Raw genomic sequence first — 16,745 nt, forward strand, 5'->3', positions numbered from 1 at the left:
TATTTAAAATATTAGCTAACAAACAAGGTTAACAAATCTTCACATTGCTTCCCAATATTCTGGGAGCTTAAACGAATAATAAATTAGTTTTGCCTCTGCATGTTGGGGAAATAAATCTCACCCTAGTCTTGTTCTGCTATTGGAAAAAGGAAAAAAGCCACAACCTTTATGTAACGGGTATTCCCCCACCCAATCGCAGATTATAGTGTGGGTGCGGAGAACATACAGTGTTACCTGCGTGTGGTGCTTCACCTGTTGGCTCACGGGAGGGCTGAGCTTCCGCCACGGGGAACCTGGGGCAATTATATGATACTATGAGTAACCGCATACTCGGTGCAGCGCCTCCACCTGCGATGGCTCCCACCATAGGGGGAGTGGTTCCTCGCAGGACACATACAAATAACTCGCACACCTATTTGTATAGTAACTAATAATGTTTACTTGGGAACATAAGAAACAGCATACAACACAAATAGAATCACACTGAATAACGGGTGTCCCTCTCTAGAGGCGACAGACTGCGGCGTCGCGCAGGACGCTTCCCCACACCAAGTGATCCCACCCAGTGTCCCTGGAATCCCCACCCAATGTCCCGCACTCTTGCAGAGAGAGGGAGAATGTGGGTGACTACGCAGTCACTATTAAACCAAGGGCCCGTTGGTGCACTTGTTGATTTAATAGTACCTGCCCGAGCACTCCGGTGCTCGGATCTCCAACTGGCTTCGCAAAGGATCCGGCGACCGAAGAACACCGGAACCACCTCCAGGGCGATCCTACCCGTAGGATCTGCAACAGTCTCAACGAAGAACTGCGCCCGCTCGCTGCACGGTGGCGCAGCGTCCGCTGTGTCCCTATATGGTTCCGTATGAACTACAGTGACACGCGCTATACTATAGGGCGTCCCTACAGCACAGCAACCTGTAATGGCTTTGGGGAAAACTCCTAGGGCCTACGGGGTAGCCTATCTTATGCAGGGATCCCTGACCCCCTGCACCCGCACTACCTCCTCCCGTACTACCTGAGTCCCCTCTGCCTCACTTTTAACTAACTGATCCCAGCGCCTACAGCAACTAGCTGTGACCCACTGGATGCTTGCAGCCAACGTGCTGCACAACACTGTGCCTGCCTGTCAGACCTCACGGCACTGACAGCCGTGACCCTGACAAGACAGCACACTAACACTAAGTGCAGCGTCCCTATCTTGGGCCGTCCCTTATCAATTACCCCACTAGCCTCTTGGTGAGTTGGGGCCTACCTGGGATGTGGGTACCTATCTGGGTGCAGGAGCTGCACTCGCTCCCTGCACCCTTCCTTCCCTCACAGCTCCCAAGCTCCAACTGCTGTAAGTGACAGGGTCCCTAACCTGAGGGCTGTCCCTGGCAACACTCACTCCACTGGGTGACTCAGGGCTAACTGGGGCCTTGGGGGCTGCTGGCCTAGTGCAGGGTGTCACTGACTCCTGCACCCTACCTCCTTCCCTTGGCTGCTCCTGGGTCTGACTGACTGGCGTGGTCCAAGCCCGTGAAATGTATCTATCTGCTGCTTGGTCATCCTCAAGCCCTATTGGCTCCCTGGTGTCATGTGGCTCTGCCCCTATGCACCCTGGGGGCTGGCAATCCTGCACTGCGCATGCGCAAGCTATCTGGGCTCCTGCGCATGCGCAACCACTCTCATAATGGCGGCGCCCTGCTTCCCGAGCCGCCGGGACCCTAGCGACACGACCGCGGCCTTAGCAATGGCCCGATCGCATCCCCGGCAACCGGCTGCATGCAGGGGAAGATGCGCTGCTCCCTGCTCCAGCCCCCACCCTTGGAAGCAGCCGTCGGGTCCGTCGCTGGCTCAGGCGGCACCCGCGACCACGCAGCAACAAGGGAGGGGGGTCTCCAGGAGCCACGGGAGCTCCAGGCTACACTTATATTAACAAGCAATTGGTTAATTGAGGAAGAAGTGCATAGGCGGCTTGATACGATTGAAGTAAATAAGGCAGCTGGCCCTCATCGCATACATCATAGAGTTCGTAAAGAGCCAAGTTCTGTAATAGCCAATCCATTACATTTAATATTCAAGGACTCCATTTCCACAGGCTCAGTGCCACACGATTAGCATAAAGCGGAAGTGGTGCCTACTGTATATTTAAAGAGGGAGCTAGATCACAACCGGGGCTTTACAAACCTGTAAGCCTGACATCAATAGTAGGGAAGCTACTTGAGGGTTTAGTACGGTATAATATTCAGGAATATCTAATGGAAAAGTGAATTATTAGTAATGCTCAACATAGATTTATAAATGATAGATCATGCCAAACTAACCTTATAAGTTACTTTGAGGAGGTAAGGTGGCATTTAGACCAGGGTAATGCAGTTGATTTGGTCTAGTTAGATTTTGCAAAGGCTTTTGATATGGTTCCACAAGAGGTTGGTGTATAAAATAAAGCAAAATGGACTCGGTAAAAATATTTGCACCTGGATTGAAAACTGGTTGAAGGATAGACAACAGAGGGTTGTCGTAGATGGAACATTTTCAGGTTGGGCTAAAGTTTTGACTTGAGTACCTCAGGGATTGGCACTGGGACCCCTGCTTTTTAACTTGTTGAGTAATGACCTTGAGGATGGCATAGAGAGCAAAGTCTCCATTTATGCTGATAACACTAAATTGTGTAAGGTAAGAACAGGATGTAATTTCTCTCCAGAAGGACTTGGACAGACTGGAATCTTGTGCATGTAAATGGCAGATGAGGTTTAATACAGATAAATGTAAGGTTATGCATTTGGAAAACAAGAATAAACAGGCAGTTTACAAATTAAATGGGGATAAATTAGGAGAATCCTTGATGGATAAGGATTTAGGAGTGCTTGTAGATGGCAAACTTGGCAATAGTGCCCAAAGTCATGCAGTTGCTGCAAAGGCAAACAAGATCTTGTCTTGCATTAAATGGGGAACGGATGGAAGGGAAGTAAACATACTTATGCCCCTCTATAAAGCATCAGTAAGACCACACCTTGAATATAGAATACAGTTTTGGGCACCACTCCATAGAAAAGACATTTTGGAACTAGAGACAGTGCAGGAAAAAGACAACAAATTAATAAAGGGGATAGATAATCTGATTTACAAGGAGAGGCTAGCTAAATTAGATTTGTTTACATCAGAAAAGGAGGTGTCTAAGAGGGGATATGATAACTATATACAAATATATTCGGGGACAATACAGGGAGCTTTTAAAAGAACTGTTCATCCCACGGGCAGTACTAAGGACTCTGGGCCATCTCTTAAATTTGGAGGAAAGGAGATTTCACCAGCAACAAAGGAAAGGGTTATTTGCAATAAGGGCAGTTACAATGTGGAATTCATTACCCATGGAGACTCTGATGGCAGATTTATTTTTGGAAGGGCAGGTAAGACTTTGGATGGTCTTTGTAAGATCAGGCGCCAATACATTGCAAGTATAAACATGCATTATAGAGAATTCTGCAGTGCACAGCGTACACATCTTGTCTGGGAGATCAGTATTATTGTTATTATTATTATTTATGTATAGAGCATCAACATTTTCCGCAGCGCTGCACAATGGGGTAGCAGAATGATTTAAATTACATAAAATAAATGACATACCAAATAAGGACACCCAAGCCCGTCTTTAAAAACTATGAACAGGTAGGGCTCCCTTACGCATTTCTCATTGAGAAAGCACCAGTGAAAGTGAAACACGTACTGTAGGAGAACCCTACCTGTCTGCACCTTTTTATAAGATTATTTTTCATATATTTTTTTATTTTTATAAAAGATTATCTTTCTTAAGATTATTTTTATATTTTGCCAATACTGGTATCCCAGGTACAATTCTTATGCTGTGCAGTGCAGAATTCTCTAGATGTTTATACTTGGCTATAAAGCTGCACTTCTGCATGCCACGTGGGATAATTATATGGATACGAGCGCCACGAGGAACGGAGGAGATTGCACTGAAGATTCTAGCTTCTCCAAAGGAGGAATCATTATTATTTACCATTCTGAGGCTCAGGCTGGGGTTATAGATATAGAATTCTTATTCTTTTCCCCACTCTTTATGCATATGATGATATGTGAAGATGTCCTGGAAACAGTCTTGCACTTGACGCAATACATTGCAAACTGCGACTGTATAAAATATCTTGATGAGCTCAGAATTTTAATTAACAAAGTATAGAACGAGGCCACCATGCAAAGAGTAAATTAACAGCATATAACAAAGTCCCGAGGAAAAGTTTGAAAAACAAAGAAAATTAGAAGAAACAAAAACACAGTAATGAAAAAATTGGGCGCTCGTATAACTGGGAAACCTGCCGTAATTTCCATAGTACCAGATACAAATTTATTTAGTGTAAATGAAGGCGCTATTTGGCATCTTTGGCGTTCAGCTCACCTCATTGTCTTGATTTTCTGTCCAATACAATACTGGAAATACAGAGGTTTGAGAATAAATGCATGTGGTATTTTTATATCAATTCTGGAGAGCCTTGTTGTAGAAAGGTCTGATAGATACAGAGTGCAGAGACCACAGGACAGAGGACAGGGTGCAGAGAGCAGAGGACATAGTGCAGAGGACAGAGGACACAGAGCAAAGGACAGAGGGCAGAGTGCAGAGAGGAAAGTGTCACGCTGTGCAGCCCGCAGATCAGGCCAGTCCCCTGTACTGAGGTGGGATGTTGAATATACACACCGACAGCAGAGGGAGCGGGTCTGGGATGTGGTTGTAGCGTGGCTAGGCCTGGATTAAGATTTAGAATAGTCGCTGTACTTGCCGAGTTCAGGAGTATAGAGAGTTCCGTAGTTAAATCTGTTTCCGTGTCCAAGGGTCTGAGAGGTAAGAATCGTGATGGGTAAGCCGAAGTCAGGAGCCAGAGAGGTAAGTCAGACAAGCCGGTTCAAATCTGTAGGAGTAAAGACAAACAGGAGCACGACACAGTTTCCAGGCTACACAGGAAGCAAGGAGCTATGCAGAGCAAGGAAGTGAAGGCAAAGCAGGATATTTAAAGCGACAGTGACCAATCCGGACGAGGGGCATGGCGGAGGCGTGTCAAGGAGCTGCTCATGAGTGGCTGAGAGACCAGGAAATAGTAGAGCCCAGCTTAGAGTCTGTAACACCAGTGCCAGAATCCAAGATGGTGACGGCAAAGTTCAAGGTATGCACTGGGCGGCGGCATGGGTAGCGATGGGGGGCAGGGGCAGCAGCTGCTGCAGTAATGGTAGTGGGTAAGGAGGAGTCATGCCGCAAGGGACGTGGCCCCCGATTTCTTACACAAAGGACAGAGGGTGCAGAGTGCAGAGTGCAGAGTGCAGAGAGCAAAGGACAGCGAGCAGAGAGCAAAGGACAGAGGGCAGAGAGCAAAGGACAGAGGGCAAGGAGCAACGGACAAGGGGCAGAGTGCAGAGAGCAAAGGGCAGAGAGCAAAGGACAGAGGGCAGAGGGCAGAGTGCAGAGAACAAAGAGCAAAGGACAGAGGGCAGAGAGCAAAGGACAGAGGGCAGAGTGCAGAGAACAAAGGACAGAGGGCAGAGGGCAGAGTGCAGAGAACAAAGAACAAAGGACAGAGGGCAGAGTGCAGAGAGCAAAGGACAGAGGGCAGAGTACAGAGGACAGAGAACAAAGGACAGAGGGCAGAGTGCAGAGAGCAAAGGGCATGTATTCTGGATGACGAGTATCTATACTCTCCTCGGGCGCTTCCACAGTTGGTCTCTGTGGGACACAGGCCACGGTGGTACATTTGGTGTTGACCAGTGCAGGTAGTTTCCTGTTTAAAATGTAACTTACTGTTTAGTTCATTCTACTATGAAACTGAGACGACTGGTATTTTACTTCAAGGTCAGACAGGAGTTGAACCTTACCCCAAATGTTGCACGAAATATGTATTTGTATCAGCACTTAGATCAGTGTATTCCTGGTTTCAAGATTTTATCAAAGATAGAAATAGCAGAAACCATAGAGAAACAGGAAAATAAAAAAAAGTGATTACTTCTAATTATAAGACATGGGCTACTTCATGCCTTTATATAATTTAGTATTTTATTATTTTAATTTCCTGTTTTGTGTACACTTGATACAATTCAATTTCTCTGCATTTTCTAAACTGACAAAGTAAAAATACATTCAAAGTGTCTATGCAATGACATAAAAGAATAATAGTTGATTTGATAAGTAACACATATGTAACGGTTTTGTAACAGCATATGAAATTATAGTATGTATGCATAGCAACAAGCTTATAAAATGGGCCACTTAAATATATATTGCAAATATACCTAGCACTGAGGGATTATGACATATATTACTTTCTGTTGCAATCTTTCATTCGGAAGATGTTCTGAGACCTAAATTTCATTTTCATGTCTCTAGTTGTCTGAAAAGTACACGCAATATTTTCATGGACAGTTGCAAATAACAGACACAAACTGTATGCCGGATTGATCACTGCTAAATAATATTGTTGAAATAAAACCCCAGTAAGGGTAAATTGTTATGAAATGTGACATGAGATGACTATTTAATGGGTGGCAACTCCAGTCCTCAGGCACCACCAACAGGTCAGTTTTTCAGGATATCCCTGCGTTAGCACAGGTGGCTCAGTCTTCGACTGAGCCACCTGTGCTGAAGCAGGGATATCCGTAAAGTCTGATCTGCTGGTGGCCCTTGAGGACTGGAGTTGGTCAGTCAACGACTGCATAACTGATTGAGCCACCTGTGCTGAAGCAGGGATATCCTGAAAACCTTGGCTGTTTGTGGCCTTTGAAGACTGGAATTGCCCACCCTTGTGTTAACAGATGCCAGGATACTGGATGTCAGGAGTTTAGTTGTCTTGTTATAAGAAGCGAAAACTCCTAAACATTTCTAAGATGTTGCTGACCTTTCCATTCAATCTAGGAAACGGCAGCTTGATTACCGCAGAGATGTTTGTTCCCTGGTTATATTGCCCAGGAGACACCCTGTGAATAATTTCACTATCTGCATACTGTACCTCTCTGCCTGAGATACAGCTCATCTTTTCCTGTGCATATTTTTGCATTCTTTGGTTTTTATGGGATATGTAGAGATCAGAGCTGTGAAGTCTGGAGTCAGTTTGGAAGCACAATATTCAAGTAACATCTAAATAATGGTAAAAATAATGTATTCTTATACACTGTTGCAAAATTGCAACTGCAACAAAAATGTAATGCATTTCCCAATGTGTGTGTATGTTTATGTGTATGTATCACCCTATCTATATGGGAAATAGCGCTAATTACGGTACTGGTGCTACCTGTTTGACTAACAGAAGGCTTGAGCCTCTGCTCATGGGGAGCCTGGGGTGATGATGTGTTCTCTCTCTGGTGCAGCACCTCCACCTATGAGGATCCCGGATAGCGGGATTGCTCCCCATAGGAACACGTATACATTTATGGTATACCCAATAATACAACACAACAGGATTTTATAATAAACCATTTACTTCTGTGATCCCACATAAGGCCCAAATATTATCCACAGTCACAATATACAATAACAACAACAATGACAATAGAATGCCCTGGGGTAGCTAGCCCTAATGATATCTAGGGTGCTTGGGCACCTATACCCTGGGGTCCAGCAAACAACCCTTCCCAATGTGTGTATGAGGGCAGCGCTGCCCTCCCCCTTGCATTGATGCACTTCCTGGTTGCGGCCTAACATGGGAGTACTTCAAATAAGCTGCAGTCAGCGATGGGCTCCCATGGAGTGGGGTCTCCGACAGCAGCCCCTCACACCTCGCACCCGGATGCTGCACGAGTCTGCTGCTGCTGAAGAACTCCTCTGCTGCTTGGATCCGGATGCGCTGCTATCCCTCACTACAAGGTGATCCCTAATGATATAACTGGACCTGCACACTCCACTACAGTGAGGGGACTGCCGGGGGCCTAGAAGGGTATGTCTTTGGCCTTGTCCTGGGCGACTGACTTGGGTTGGTGCCTGACTGACAGACTTGGGTGGGTGACTCACCTTGGGTGGGTTACTGACCTTGACCGGGAGGGTGCTGCTTCCCTATTCGCTGCCCGTCATGTTGGGAGTGGGGAGTGGGTTCACAGGCAGCATTTGTGGTGCTTCTTCCCCCCCCCCCCCCCACTGACCCCGGTCACCGTAGCTGCTGCCCGGGGCAGGAGGTAGACGCGTGGGGAACAAGATTGGTGTGCGCTCGCCATGGTGTGTCCCCTCCAGCCCACGTTCCCCTCGGGTGCCCATGCGGGTGGGGAGACAGGACCTGGGGGGGGAGCAAAGAAGGGGTCCAGCGATTGGCGGGTATTTGGGAAGGGGGCCACCCACCGGATGACACTCATCCCACCCCTCCAGGCTGGACACCCGGCTTCCCTGTGCTTGCACTTCAAGACCTCTGCGTATGTGCACCGGTATCTCCGGCTGGAGTATTCTATTGCACATGCGCCAAGCCCGAGGACCCGTTCGCGCCGTCGCCATACCCCGCCACAGCATCTCTCCAGCGGGCAAAATCCAGTCGCCTGTATCTGTATCTGTATATATACCACACTTATTAAGGTTATGGTGGGTGAAAAAAGTGACAAAAACCCTCCACAGTAAAGCATATAGCAAATGGAAATATTACTGTATGTTTATTTGCATGTCTTAGACAGGTCTGCAACCCTGTCTTTCACCATTATCACCCAGCACACAGCACTTCCACTGCAGCAAGGGATTCTGGGAAATGACATGCAAATGAGCACACAGTGCCACCTTTTGTCTCAGCATGCATTGGCTTAAGGGTTGCTCGTGTAATATGAGCTTAGACAAAAGGTGGCACTGTGTGCTCATTTGCATGTCATTTCCCAGACTCCCTTGCTGCAGTGGAAGCACTGTATGCTGGGCGATAATGGTGAAAGACAGGGTTGCAGACCTGTCTAAGACATGCAAATGAACATACAGAAATATTTCCATTTGCTATATATGTATATCAAATAAAAAGATCACTTGTGAGCACATTCACATGTCTTAGACAGGTCTGCAACCCTGCCTTACACCATTATCACCTAGCATACAGTGCTTCCACTGCAGCAAGGGAGTCTGGGAAATGACATTCCAATGAGCACACCTTGTCACTTTTTGCCTGAAAACCATTTTTACATGGAACCCTTATAAATAATGCTCGCTGTTAACACAGCTGTTAAGCACAGCATGGGATTATATGCAAAGCCAGAGAAACCACTCGCAGACATGTTTCAATCTTCATGGGTCTCATCAATGTGAGGCTGGTTGTACTGGTATTGCAATGTTCAAGGCTGCAGGACATATATATATATATATATCCACACACACACATATACACTCGCACATTGTGTGTAACGTACTGTATGTACGATAAGAGAAGCTTGATATTAATATGGGATTTAATGGTTAATTTGCAATAACTGACTAATACGAGATATAGATGTACATACGTGTATTTGCACACAGCTCCATAATGAGGTGCACCAGTGTAATATGCAATGCAGCATACACAGGAACCAGCTCTCTCTGTATTGCAAAAAGGCAAGAGGCTCGGCGCAGTGTATGAGATATTTATAAGTATATGTACACACACACACACACACACACACTTGCAAATAGTTGGTACAGTAGCAGCTGAAATTGAGTCATTATTATGCTGGAACAAAATGATGTTGGTAACTGGGTGTTGGAATATACAGTCCCATATTCAGCCAAATTGTAATGTGTTGAGAGTTACCTCAATAAATAACTGAAACCACGTACATCACAGCTGTGCATCTGATTTGCAAGTGTTATTCAACCTTAGAGGGAAGAGTAGAAACAAAGAGCTCATCATTATCAAGCCCCATCAGATCATTATTGGTTTCTATTGTATCCACTAACATGGTACAAACAGAATCCCCAAATGGGCATTTAAACCGACTCAGAGTTCTGGAGTTTCAACCCACAGAGCTAACACTTATGGGTCAGTTTAAGTCAGATTGTCACACAGCTGAACATGAAACAGATTCAATCAATCAATTAATTAAAGATTGAGTTTTTCAATCCACTTTAGTCAGGGAGTGTATTACAATATCACAACACCCTAATCTACAATAGGAAACAACAGATAAATAATGCGATTAAATAAAAAATAAACTAAAAAGTAGCAGAATTACATTCTTGTGTACAGCAAAAAGAAAAGCCGCATCTCTGTGAACTAATAAACAATGAAAATCACAATATTTTTTTTTTTTTAATAACTTTCATTTTATTAGGTGAAACAGTACATACATGTTAACACAATCCATTGGCTTACAACGAGTCACCTTATTTCCGTTTTTCTCCTCCAATCAACATGCATAACGTGACATGACATACAGGACGGACATAGGAACCAGGGATAGGGAAAGAAGGGGGAGGAGGGAAGGGGGGTGGGTGGGCAACTCAGGCGGCTTTTGTTCTATGTCTGTATAGACTTCCCTGATTAGGTCCGGGACCTCAGCTATTGGTGTGTCTTTATTCTGACTTTCCCACTCTAAATTGAGTTATGCTTTGGCTAAGTCTACCCTTTTACGTCACGTAACCCAGGGCCTATCATCTTGGATCCATTTCGCTACCGGAGAACGCCTTTTCTGAGTATCATTGCAATATGTTGGTAAGATCTACCCCCGGGATGTCTGTCTGCGTCAACCAAGGTGACCAAACTTTTAGGAAATTTGTGCCGGTGTCGTTGACCAGACTTGTCAACTGTTCCATCCGGCAGATGAACCAAATTCTATTTCTGATTTTGGGTATAATTGGAATCTCCGGTTGCTTCCACAATGCTGCGATCTCACATCTGGTGGCAGTGCGAAGTGTGCAATTAGTCTGTGTGTTGCGTTCGAGAACCCCTGAACCCGCCGACCCAGTAGGAACAGCCATGGGTCCATGGGGATCTCGATCTCCAGTAGCCGCTGCAGCCACTCCTGGACCTCCCCCCAAATCGGGGCCACCCTTGTGCATGACCACAGCATGTGGAGCATGTCTGCTCTTTCCCCACACTGCTTGGGGCAAAGCGGGGAATAGCCTTTGACGAATTTAGAGAGTTTTGTTGGGGTATAGTACCAATGCATCAGGACCTTATAGGCGTTCTCCTTTAGTGTGGTACAGATAGAGCTCTTCGCTGCTGCCTGTAGGATCCTGTCCCATTCGTCGTCCTCTAGCGTGTCTCCTAAGTCAGCTTCCCATTGCCTCATGTAAATAAGTCTGGGCGCGTCGGCTGTCTCCAGACAGATCACCTCCCTGTACATTCGAGAGGTTAGTCCCCGTGCGTCCGTTTGTCTGGCACACATCTGCTCAAAATTTGTTCTCCGTGGCCGGATAGGGGTCTTGTTATAAAAAGCCCTGATCTGTAAGTATCTAAACAATTCGGTATTCGGAATGTTTTTTTCCTCTTTTACGTGAGCGAAGGATTTAATTACATCCCTGCCCTCCAGATCGTATAATCGGAGATAGCCTGCTAGAATCCACTTTGTAAACTGAGCGCTGTCTAGTCCTGAAGCGAAATCTGGATTGCCCCATATGGGGGTCATCGATGACTGCTGTGTTGTGAGAGAACATCTAAATTTAGTGGCCTCCCATATTTTCAGGGAATTTCTCATGGCCTGCAATGGTGTTTGCATCCGTATATGGCTACTCCTGGGTAGCCATATCAGGTTTTTCAGATCCATCGTGGCGCAGCACTCCCTCTCCAGTGCCACCCATCTCCTAAGGGTCGGGTCTGTGTGCCACTGCAGAATCTGCGTTAATTGAGCTGCTTAGTAGTAAGCGAACAAGCACGGCACACCCAGCCCTCCTCTCGAGGTCGGCCTCCTCAAGATAACTTTCTTAATTCTGGGACTTTTTTTGTTCCAAATAAATTTTGTTATCGCGGACTGTAAAGAGAGGATCTCTTCTTTTGGCAGGGAAATCGGGAGGGTCTGAAAGAGATATAGCACCCGTGGGAGAAGATTCATTTTTACGCTTTGAATCCTGCCTATCCACGAGATGCTATATTCTGCCCATAGCCGTAGGTCCTCCTTTAGTGTCCTAAACAACTGTGGGTAATTTGCCTTATATAAGGTTTTATAGTCCAGACTAAGCACCATCGAAGGGATATTTTGCTTTTGGGCCAAATCTATTACGTCGATTATTCGTCTGGTGTTGTCTGCCGCCTGTCTGCCACTAATGAACCCCACCTGATCTGGATGTATCAGCTTGGGAAGGACGATACCCACTCTATTGGCTATAAGTTTTGAGAAAATTTTAATGTCTGTATTGATTAAAGAGATGGGCCGGTAGCTCTTACAGTCTGCCGGGTCCTTTCCTGCTTTATAGATCAATGAAATAGATGCCTGGAGCATCTGCACCGGGAACGAAGCTCCCTGTAGTATCGAATTAAAGAGTTTCAATAGGTGTGGGGCTAGAAGTTTTAAGTATTTTTTGTAATAAAGGTTGGAGTAGCCATCTGGGCCGGGCGCCTTGGCTGGCTTAAGAGACTTTACGACTTCCGTCAACTCTTCTAAAGAGAAGTCTTCCTGTAGTGCCTCTCTTTCCACTCGACCCAATGTGGGTAAATTTGCCTCTTTCAGAAATTCTCGGACATTGTTATTTGTTTTTTGATTGTGGATAACCTTACCCCCATCGTAGAGCGACTCGTAGTAGCGCTTGAATTCCTCCACGATTCGCTTAGGATTAGAGGTAAGTTCCCCTCCCTGCGTGCGTATTGATTGTATTTGACAATATGGTTGTTTATTTCTAAGTCTAGTCGCTAGAAGCGTGTCCGGCTTGTTCGCCTTCTCGAAGAATCGACGCTTCGTCCAGCTCATTTCCTTTTCAGCTTGAGACGTCAGTTTTAGATTTAGTTGCTGTTTGGTATCTTGGATTTGTGCCAAGATTGCCTCTTTTTTGGAGGTTTTATGTAATGCTGTCAAGGATGCCAATTTCCCCTTCAGATCCTTTATCTGACTCTCTTGTTCTCTTTTGCGTCTAGCAGCTAGGCACATAAGAGATCCTCGGAGGGTAGCCTTATGGGCCTCCCACAGTGTGCCAGGTGAGGATACACTCCCCTCGTTCTCTTCGAAATATTCTCTAATTTTGTCTGCAATCTCTAAGTCAAATTTAGGGATTTTTAGCAGTAGTTCATTTAATCTCCAGTTCGCTCCCGGCCTATCCCGCAACTGTAGCTCGCACCGCAGCTCTATACACTACCGACACACTTTATTGAAGTGTGGTCGGTACCGCAAGCCGGGAAATCTCCCGGCTTGCTAGTGGCCGCCCCTCGGCGTGCCGCGCGTCATAGACGCGCGGTCACGCGTCATCGGGAGCGTGCGCCCGCTGCACGCGTGTCCAGGGGCTCCCCGAGGGAGCCCTGGTGTCCCGCGATCGCGGGACAGCGGCAGGGGGTTCCGGGGGACCCGGCGGACCCGGCAGCGGTAGGGAGAGCGCCCCGATCGGAGGGCGCTCTTCCGCTGCTTCGGCGTGCGCCCGTCACACTCGGGCACGCGCCAGGCTACTGCTGCGGCACAGAACGGGCAAATGCTCGAATAAACTGTGCCGCAGCAGTAGGTGCATGGTCTGACCACGAAATATCGTGTATGCCCGAATGGGAGACCATTGGGACCAGTCTGTTGGACACAAGGAAGTAATCTATCCGGCAATACCGGTCATGGGGGTGGGAGTAAAACGTATAGTCCTTGGTCTGTGGATGTTGCTCCCTCCATATGTCTACTAGCTGACAGTCTCGAAGTCCGTGCAAGATTGTTAGTATGTCACGTTTATTGGGTGGGTATGGGGCCGTACATCTGTCTAGCTTTGGATTTTACGTCCTATTCAGGTCTCCTGCCAGTATTATTTGACCCTTTGCCTCCCGCTGTAAGCGCCTGAAAAAAAGGGTAAAAAAATCTGCCGCCTGTTCGCATGGGGCATATAGCGAGGCCAGTGTGAGAGCTTGACCTTGGATGGATCCCACTAAAATTATGTATCTGCCCTCGGCATCGATTACCTTTTTTTCTAGCTCGAACAGCAGATTTTTGTGGAATACAATGGCCACCCCTCGTTTCTTCACTGAAGCGGAGGCTAGATATATTGTGTTAAAATCTTTGTCTATATATTTGGGGTAGCTTTTTTTTGAAAAATGAGTCTCTTGAAGGAAGAGGATGTCAGCTTTGTGTCTTTTATAGTCTTTAAAAGCCAACTTACGTTTAGCTGGGTTATTCAGTCCCTTTACATTATGGGAAAGGCAACGTGTCTCTCTACCCATTAGGATCACCTTCTGGTGGCTTCTGTGAGGTCGCTGCTAACATTTGGCTGGGCTCACACTGTGGAGTCCTTCTCCCTTTTCGGTCTGGTAGGGCTGTGTCTTCAGCTCTGCTGATGACCTCAGTCGCTGGAGGGATAGGTGGGGGGGGGGGGGGAAAGACACAAGAGGATAGATACAGAAATGACATAAAAGAAAAAACGCCATGTAAATAAACATGTATAAACAGTATGGTCTCCTTATCAAGACTGCCCTGTCTTGAAGTAGAGTCCAGCGCCGTCGGGGAGTGTGGCCCCGCACCCTCAGGGCCCTTACCCTCTCTCCCTCCCCAAAGGACTTTGACGGGATTCTGGGAGACCCTCCATCCCAGATCTCGTCCACAGCACATGCCGACCTCGGGGTATGAAGCTCTCTCTTACCCTCCGGCCCGCTCTCTTTTGTTAACTACCCTCTGTAGGTCTACATAGGTATCAACTTTATTCCTTATGCATCCTTATGTAATTGTTAAATTTAACTGCTCGTAAACCTGTGCTTTTGCTTAGGGTCTTATTTGTTTCTAGAACTGAACCTGTAACTGTAACTTGTGTTGTGCCTCTATCCATTGCCATGCATATTGCTAACACCCCAGTGCTCTTTATGCTCTGTTTAGAGCTTTTTCCTTTCCTCTCTATGACCCCTTCTCCTTGCATCTCCTTTATCTTTAATGTTTTGATGCCTTATGCGTGCGTCACCTCTGCAGTGCCCTACTGATGTAAAGTGGGTGTCCCTGCTTAGCTCACTCTCCTATACCCTTATCTGTGTGTGTGCTTGTATGTTGTTGTTCCCCCCATTTGTCTTTGTCCCTCTGTCTCCGCGCCTTTCTCAGTACCGCAGCTCTGGTCCTGCCAGGCCTCCGTCGCTCGTATAGTGCCTGTGTCTTTGTTTATAGTTGCCCCCGCCTGCCTGTGGGGCCTTCGTGGCTTGCGGTCGCTCCGGACAGCTTTGCCACCTCCAAAATGGCGCCGGTGTCTCTCGCGCTGTTTGTGACATCCGCTTCCGGTTTCCGGCGGCGGCCATTTTGGATCTCTTGATGTCTCGAGGAGGATGTGCTGCTCTTCGTTCCCGCTCGTCGGCCATTTCCGCGTTCTGCGCTTCACGGTGGGGTGCAAGAAGCTCCAGCATGACGGCCATCTTCCCCTGCCCTCGTGGTGATCGTCGAAAAGTGAGTCCCTTAATTTCTTCCGCTAGGACTTGGTTCTTTTGACCGGACTCAGCGGGGGGACTTAAGTTTAATTCCAGGAGTTTTTGTAGGTGTTTCGCTTGGGATCTGAGAGCACTGTAGAGGTGCGGGTCTGCTCTGGGTCAGTGCACAACGTGGCACGGTTTGGCTTATAACTTTAAACTCAAGTAACCATAAACAACGTGTTTTATGTGTCCAAAAAATGCATTTTATTGCGATCTTCATTTTGTTCGCTTAGGTTTTGGTGAGGCTGGTCCTCCGGTCCATTCCGGCTCCAGGGCTGGCTCTTCCTCTGCCATTTCCGACAGGGGGCTTTGACGACCGAGTGCTTTAAGGAACCCTGGGCCTTCTCCGATATCCTTTAGTGTGAGGGATCTCCCGTTTTTCGTGACTTGAAGTCCGAACGGGAAGGTCCAGCGATATCGCGTGTTAGAGTCTCGGAGCACTTTGGTTACGGGGAACAGGGAGCGATGTCTCGCCAAGGTAAGCGGGGACAGGTCTTGGAAGATTTGTAGTTTATTGGCCTCGAATTCAATCACCGGTAATGCTCTTGTTAGGCGCAGTACTGCTTCCCGGGTGGTATAATAGTGCAACCGGAGGATGATATCTCTCGGTTGCTCATTCTGGGTTGGACGGGACCGTAGGGTCCGATGACAGCGGTCCATCATAAGTTTTTCTTTTGGCCTGTCTGGCATTAGGGACTCCAGCCATCTTGCGGTAAAGGCCTCACAGTCCCCCATCTCCTCCGAGACACCGCGGATCCTTATGTTCTTCCGTCTATCGCGGTTTTCCGCGTCCTCCTGCCGCTCTTTTAGGTCATCTATTTGTTTTTGTAAGTCCGCAGTTTTTTTATCCGTTTTCCTCCCTTTAATCGTAAGATCAACTTTAGTTTCCAAGTCATCCGTTCGCGTCCCCAGTTTGGTAAATCTCTCGCTTGACTTCCTTGATATCTGCTTGTAAAAGTTTTTTCAAGTCAGTATATAGTCGTTCAAAGTCACAGCGTCTGACTGGGAGTTGGGATTGACCATTTGTGTCTTCATCATCCCCTTCTATTTCTGTATCTGTGTCGGCCATTTCCCTGGTTGGGGCACTTTATGCTGCTCCTCCAAAATACGTCCGTACATCTGATAACTTCTGCTTTTTTTGCCCTCCGGTCTTCTTTGGAGCCATCCTGGGGTGTTAAAAGTGCTCTGGGTATAAGTATGAGAACCCGGTTTTATTTTTTGGGTAGTTTTATTCGTTATCTTTTGATCGCGCGGGACAGAGCTAGTCTCTTATGCCTC

The sequence above is a fragment of the Ascaphus truei genome, chromosome 19 (assembly GCF_040206685.1).
Source record: "Ascaphus truei isolate aAscTru1 chromosome 19, aAscTru1.hap1, whole genome shotgun sequence".
NCBI classification, from domain to species: domain Eukaryota; kingdom Metazoa; phylum Chordata; class Amphibia; order Anura; family Ascaphidae; genus Ascaphus; species Ascaphus truei.